Source organism: Miscanthus floridulus, unplaced genomic scaffold (assembly GCF_019320115.1).
Source record: "Miscanthus floridulus cultivar M001 unplaced genomic scaffold, ASM1932011v1 fs_520_3_4, whole genome shotgun sequence".
Taxonomy (NCBI): Eukaryota; Viridiplantae; Streptophyta; class Magnoliopsida; order Poales; family Poaceae; genus Miscanthus; species Miscanthus floridulus.
This window is the reverse complement of record NW_027096875.1, coordinates 28,884-36,179: the sequence shown is the minus strand read 5'-3', so window position 1 is coordinate 36,179 and position 7,296 is coordinate 28,884.

The window sequence follows — 7,296 nt, the reverse complement described above, 5'->3', positions numbered from 1 at the left end:
TCTTACTTTTAACAATGGATTATGTTTTATCGGTTGTTCTACTTTGATCTTAATCGTGTGTAGTACGCGGTTAAGGCATGTCTGATCTTGACAAGATTTACCGGCTAGTTGAATCTGGTCTATAGCTTGCTATTATGGATGTAACGATCCGGTCGATCTCCACTGTTAGTACTTTAGATCGGAGTATGCTAGCTGGTAGATCTGCTTTTGACCAGGCATGACATTGGCTATTTGCTATGCCTGCATCGGCTAAATAGCCGATCGCCTATACTTTAACGCTTATAGTGTGTATTCATGATTCTGTTAAATGTGAATAGATCTGTTTACTTTAAAGGTTTAATCTATTATCTTTATTATGGCTGCCATTGATCCAGCCGAACCCCACTGTTAAGGATGACGGGTTAGATCTGATGAGTTTATAGATCTGTCCATGTTAAATAGTCGATTTTCACATGCTGTAATCCTTTTCTACCTGAATCGGCTATTTCAGTCGATTCGCTTGTGCTTTCACACATATAGTATGTCTTTTAGAAAACCTGTCAATGTATAGATGATTTTATGGGTTCTTCGGCTTTTGTTTGTTATTGTCATCATAGCTGCATCGATCCGATCAAACCTCACTATTGATGGTAACAGATTAGATTCAGGGTGTTTGTAGATCCATTTGTACTAGACAGATGATTTGTTCACATGTTATATCCTTTCTCGTTAAACTCATTGGCTCAATACTTTACGCTGGTAATATCCACCTAGCTAATGATTCTACTTATATCTAGGTGCATTGTACTTGTTATCATAAAATCAATCATGACCCACGAACATCGTAGTCCTTAACAACTAATTTCTTCTCGTATCGACTATTTAGTTGATTTTCCCATTTGGCTGCTCCCGAAGTGGCACATTTGGAACTATCTAGGCAAAATCGGCATGTTTCCACCTTAAATTACTGATAAACTTTCTTTTCTCGTCAATTGTAGGTCAAATTGACTGGCACACCCTCAGGAATTTGCAGGATCGGCTGGTCCTGCATTGAAGCCAAGCAGATCTCTGGGCTCATCCCAAGCAGATCCTTCTGGCTTGCTGCGTGTTGACATTTTTGTGCTGACAGAAATGGACTAAGTATTGTAAACTCATTCTGATTATTGGATCTTGGAGGAAAAATGTGGATTGTTCGAGTTCTCCCTTTGGGTGTGCTCGACGGAACCGTCTGATGTAGCTTGCTTTCGGGGTGCTTAGTGTCTAGTGGAAGACGAGCGCCTTTGGAAGCATGATATTTCAGGTGGTTCTGCCACACTACCTCCATGAGGCGACCGAATGCTCAGCCCCCTGTGTCCGGTCGTGGATCAAGCGCCACACGTCCCCGCATTCAATCACCACCACCCGATCCCAATAGTCAGAAAATGATCGCGCATAAGTTAATGATCGATCGGACGCACCCGAGGGATGACCGGACACATTAGATCTTGCCTCAACTCGACCTTGAGCATTAGATCACGCGCGTATCCACGCCCTTGAGCACTTGATCGAACGTGCCTCAACTCGACCTAACACTCCACCAATGTTGCATTTGATTGACTCCAATAAGCAACCTAAGAAGTTTTTTCATGACCGAACATGTCCGATCATGGGCGATCGGACACGCTCAGCGTTCGTTCCTCCTTCTCCTTACTATGCGCCGCTATGTCACCATACGTCAGCATGACCGGACGCACAAGCGTCACATCTGGTCCTTCACCGCCTTAGCATCCGGTCAAAGACCAAGACAACACCTCCTCTATAAATGACCGGACGCACCCAGTGCTGAGTCTGGTCACTACGTGACCAGAGTCCGATCAGTGAAAAACAGTGCCACCTCAACTCCAACTTTGCCACCCTTGCTTAAATGTGCTAACCACCAAGTGTATCACCTTGTGCACATGTGTTAGCATATTTTTACAAACATTTTCAAGGGTGTTAGCACTCACTAGAATCTAAATGCATATACAAAGATATGAATTGAAAATCATTTTGAATCCATGTTGCTTGCCCAAGCATTTTACCATGTGTAAAGGATATGGACAAGTTTCATGAACCCAAATTGGTAGCATTAGCTCCCCCTACATATGTGCTAAGAGTTTGGATTGAAGCTTGCACATATACATGGATTTGAGTTGTGGGAGAGTAATGTCTAACAAATGATGCTAAGGTATAAGAGATGGACCTTTGAAGCATGATACTAATTGGAGTGCACCAAATATACCATCCTTAGCACCATGGTTAGTTAGATACCACTTGAAATTACTTGCAAAACACAAACACTAGATACCTCGTGAGATCAACATTATATGCAAGACACTAGTACCACTTGAAAAACCAAACAAGTAAGCAAGGTATATCTAACTATCATCCTATGCATGCTAGTTTTTTTATTTCATTAATCAAACCTACAACTAGCTGTTGACGGTAAAAAGTGAACTTGCCGCCGGCACACGTAGTAAGCTGAGAGAAACCTCGTGGAACAGATCGTGAGCTCTCCCCAGACTTAGGAGGACACCGGACCGGATGGTCGTGACCTAGGGCATGCTAGTCAATTTAACCCTGTAATTGACAAGGAGAGAAAGGTAATTAGTAATTTAAGGTGAAACATGCTGATGTTGCTCCAGACAGTTCCAAATGTGTGGCTAGATAGCCGATTCGATAAGGCTATCGACTAAATAGTTGATATCCAGCACGTTCATGATACAAGATATTGAAAATGAACAGTATTGACAATTATAAGATATTAATGATAAAATCTAATGCCAATGATCATAAAACATGCAAGCATCATGGTGGAGATTTAATATGAGTGAAAAGCATTTGCATTGATTATATCCTATATTGGCTTAAAGATCAAGACAAGAACAAGTACAATAATAAAAGCCAATACACTTGCAATGCACGGGCCATCGGCAAAAATAGTCGATTCCTAGGTAAATAGATGCATACCATGTGACCAATCACTTATCTAGCATAAATGGATCTACAAGCTAATCAAATCTAACCTATCATCGTTAATAGAGGGGGTCGAGGGGATTGAAGACATCCATAATAACAATAACAAACTAGACTCTTAAAAGACATAGATCTATCAATATTTAGACAAGATTATGAGCACATGTTATGGACATGAAAGCATAAGCAACTGACTAAGAGGCCGATCTAAATGGTTTTTGTCGTATAGCATGTGAACGTTCAACCACCGAAGCATTAGTAAATCTACAAACTGACCGGCACTATCAATAGGTCGACCGAATCGATGCAGCATTGATAGTAGAACGGCAAACTGCAAGCCTAGCGATCTATAAATCTACTTATGTTTTGAAGGAATCGTGGACGCGTGCCATATGCGTGAAAGCTCAAGCTATCGGCTAAAATAGCTGATAGAAACATAGCGGATGGATGATGTCATATCTCCCTTAACAAGTAGATCCATTAACCAACAATACCCGATCTAGTGCGCTACCAACATGTTGGTAACGAAGATAGCAAACCAGAGATTGATGACTAGCAAACCTATTTCTTAATGGAAACATGACTTCAAACGCCCACTATGATCGATCAAGATCAAGATAAAATGGTCGATAAACGGGATCTAACGTCAACAGTTGGATTCTAACGTAAAAACAATCGACAGACGATAGATCGAAAGATGAAGACCGAGAAATCTTTAATCTAGATCGAGCAATTGGTGATATTATGCTGAATAGTAAACTATTTAACACAATATCGATAACTAATCCGTATCAAAATTTGTATGAGATTGAGCCGGACCGATGCAACCGTACAAATTTTGATAAGAATCAAAGGGTAACTTGTATCAGTAATTGTAAGAGATACGAACTGGACCGATGCAACCTTACAATAACTGATGATAACTAACTTATACAAAGCTTGCAAGAGGTCAGACCCTAACCGATGGTAGCCCTGCTTGCTTGAAGAACTCGCCGAGAGCTACTCTACTTCTACTCCTAAGGGTGGCATCAGCCCGAAAAAATAAAGGTACTTGTTTTGATTGATGTGTGGATAATTTACAATTGACCGCAACCCTCTATATTTATAGGTGTTCCAGGTTTACAGCAAGGTCGGCAACTATACATACATGAGTCCTATTCGTGTAAATTAATTTTCTTTCGTACATGAAGCCTAATAAAATATTAATAGATTTGGCCAACAACTTTGATAACCTTCCGTGATTTTCTCCTTGGCTGCCTTCCCCCACGTGAACTCCAGCGCAAACAATATAATTTCCATGTAGCACATTACTCATGCACGGCCAATCATACTCGGTTATGTATGTATGTATGTATGGATAAGCCGAACATGCAAATCTGGCGTTAACGCATGCATGTATATCTCTAATCTTCTAGCGTTCCTTTTCTTTTCCCTTATCTTTGCGTGAAGAATTCTTGGGCATGAGGCTTCTCCCAAGATATATTAAATAATATCTCCTTTCCTGTGAAGAGCTTTTTGGATGTGAAAGGATCAAGATGGCAAGAGGGGGGTGAATTAGGCTAATTCTAAATTCTCTTATAATAATCAAATCCTACGGATAGCCCAATTAATCCCTTGTGCCTAGAAAAATGTTTATATCAAACTAATGCACAACAACCTCATAACCTATGTTCCAAACTTACTCTAGCAAGCAATTCTATGGATGTAAAACAAGTATTGAATTTCTCAAAGTAAATACTCAAAGTAAGTGATCAAAGTAAATGGAGAGAGAAAGGAATGCGGCGATGTTTTGCCGAGGTATCGGAGAGTCGCCACTCCCCACTAGTCCTCGTTGAAGCACCCGCGTAAGGGTGTAGCTCCCCCTTGATCCACGCAAGGATCAAGTGCTCTCTACGGGTTGATTCTTTGACACTCCATCGCGGCGAATCACCCAAAGCCGCTCACAACTTGAGTTGGGTCACCCACAAGCTCCGCCGGGTGAACACCAAACTCCCAATCACCACCAAGCCGTCTAGGTGATGGCGATCACCAAGAGTAACAAGCACGAATTCTCACTTGACCACGCGAAGCCTAATGAGAAGATGGATGCACACTTTGCTACTCTTGATTTGCTAGTGAGGCTACTCTCTTGGATTCTCAAATCACAAACACCTCACTAGGACCTTGCTCTTCTTGGCACTCACAAACGTGTTTCTCAGCTATTGGAATGAGCAAAAGTTACTCCACTCACGAGTGGAGCTCCTATTTATAAGGCAGCCTGAAAAACGAACCGTTATGAGCTTCTGCGGGATGACCAGACGCTCCGATCGTTTTTACCGGACGCTTCGGTCAGTTCAACCCGCGAACAGTTTTCAAGTGATGACCGGACGTTGTCAGAGTCCGGTCAGTACCGACCGGACGCGTCCGGTCGCTCTTGGATGCTTACTGTAAACGACCGGACGCTGGATACTCAGGGTCCGGTCATCACTGACTGGACGCGTCCGGTCACTCTTTCCCAAGTCTGGACCCTTACTGGAGTCGACCGGACGCTGGCCCTCAGCGTCCGGTCACACGACCTTCCAGCGTCCGGTCACCCCAGACTTGATCACCTCAGTCAAATGAACTGACCGGACCCTACGGCCAGCGTCCGGTCGCACTGGAGCCAGCGTCCGGTCAGTGTTTGACACTCCATTCACTTCAAACTTTCGAACATATATGAATGAAGTTTGCTCCAAAGGATCTTAGGCATTCATAGGAGCTACCTAGAGCTAGTTTTAATAAGTGTGCACCACACCTAACTCACTAGACTCAACTAGGTCAAGCTACCCGTTCATACCCCCCTTCATAGTACGGCCAAAGGAAAAAACAAAGTCCTAAACTACTCTAAGTGTCTCTCCAACTCCAATTGACACTTAGAACTAGTCATCTTTAACCTTGTCATCCATCCTTTGAAAACCGAAACGATTTCCATCGTAGGGGCATGACAACCTCGATTGCCCAATCGATCTCCATTACCATGACCTAACTTAATTGCCTCTGCAAAACACACATTAGTCATAGTAATCTTGTATTGACATTAATCACTGAAATCCAACTAGGGGCCTAGATGCTTTCAATCTCCCCCTTTTTGGTGATTGATGACAATACTACCTCGAGTATGTTATGGAGTGAGGTTTTTGATGGGCTTGGTTCATATAAGCTTTTGTCGATAAGAACAAAAGAGTTAGTCAAGCTTATATGAGCCAAGCCAACACAATGTACTCAAAGGATATGAATTAAGCATGAGTACAAATAACAAAGCTCATTTGCTTCGAAGTATAAACGCGGAAGCAAAAGCAAATGAGCATTACACTTGTGATATGACATATAGATAATGCAAAGTAGAAATCACACACATGTCATATGTCACAATCACGTAGATAGCACTATCACATATATATAATAATATGCATGAAAGTAAACACACGAATGCATAAGTAATAGTGTATCACACAAATAAAACTCCAAATGTATATAATAAGCTAATACTAGATAACTAGCTCCCCCTGAAACTCGCTCCCCCTAAGTCTACATACTCAAACCCTCTCCCCCTTTGGCGTCAAACACCAAAACCTACGGGTCGGTTGGCGGGGCTGCAGCGGACGAGTCGGGCACTGAAGTACGTGGAGCAAGATGGAACTGGGCGCCATCATCATCTGACCCTGAGCTCTGAACTGACTGACCCTCTGAAGTAGGAAGTGTCGCTGAAGCGGTCTGGGTTTGAGCTGGGGCTGGTGCTGCCTGTGAAGCTGTAAGTATGTCTATCGTAGGATCTGACGAGGCGACAGATGAGGGGAGCCTCTGAGTAGTCATGATAGCTGGAGCTGCTGTAGACGGACCGGCAGTATGCATGTGAGGCAGAGTAGGCATGCCGGTTAACTCGCTGAATAATGCTCCAAGACTCCTAGAGACTGACGTCTCAGGCACAAATAGTGAGGAAGTCTGCTCTGGTGAGAAACCCGTGTGATAAGGAGTGAACTATGGGGCTACACCAGGTGAGGCTAACCACTGGGACACCTATACAGGAGGTGAAGTAAACTGAGCTGGAGGCTGTCCCTGACTTTGGAGCCCGATGGGCTGTACTGCTAGAGTTGTCGAAGTGGTAGGAGGCTGTACAAGCTGGGGCGAAGTCTGTGGCAGTGGGATCCCAATGGCTATCACTACATGCTGCATGAATCCCATGAGCTGCTGCTACATAAGTAACTGCTGGTACTGAAGGAGCTGCTGCTGCCGCTAAAACTCGTCCTGACGAACCTGAAACTGTGCGAAGTTGGTAGCTGTCTCCTGTGCCTGTCGTGTCTGATC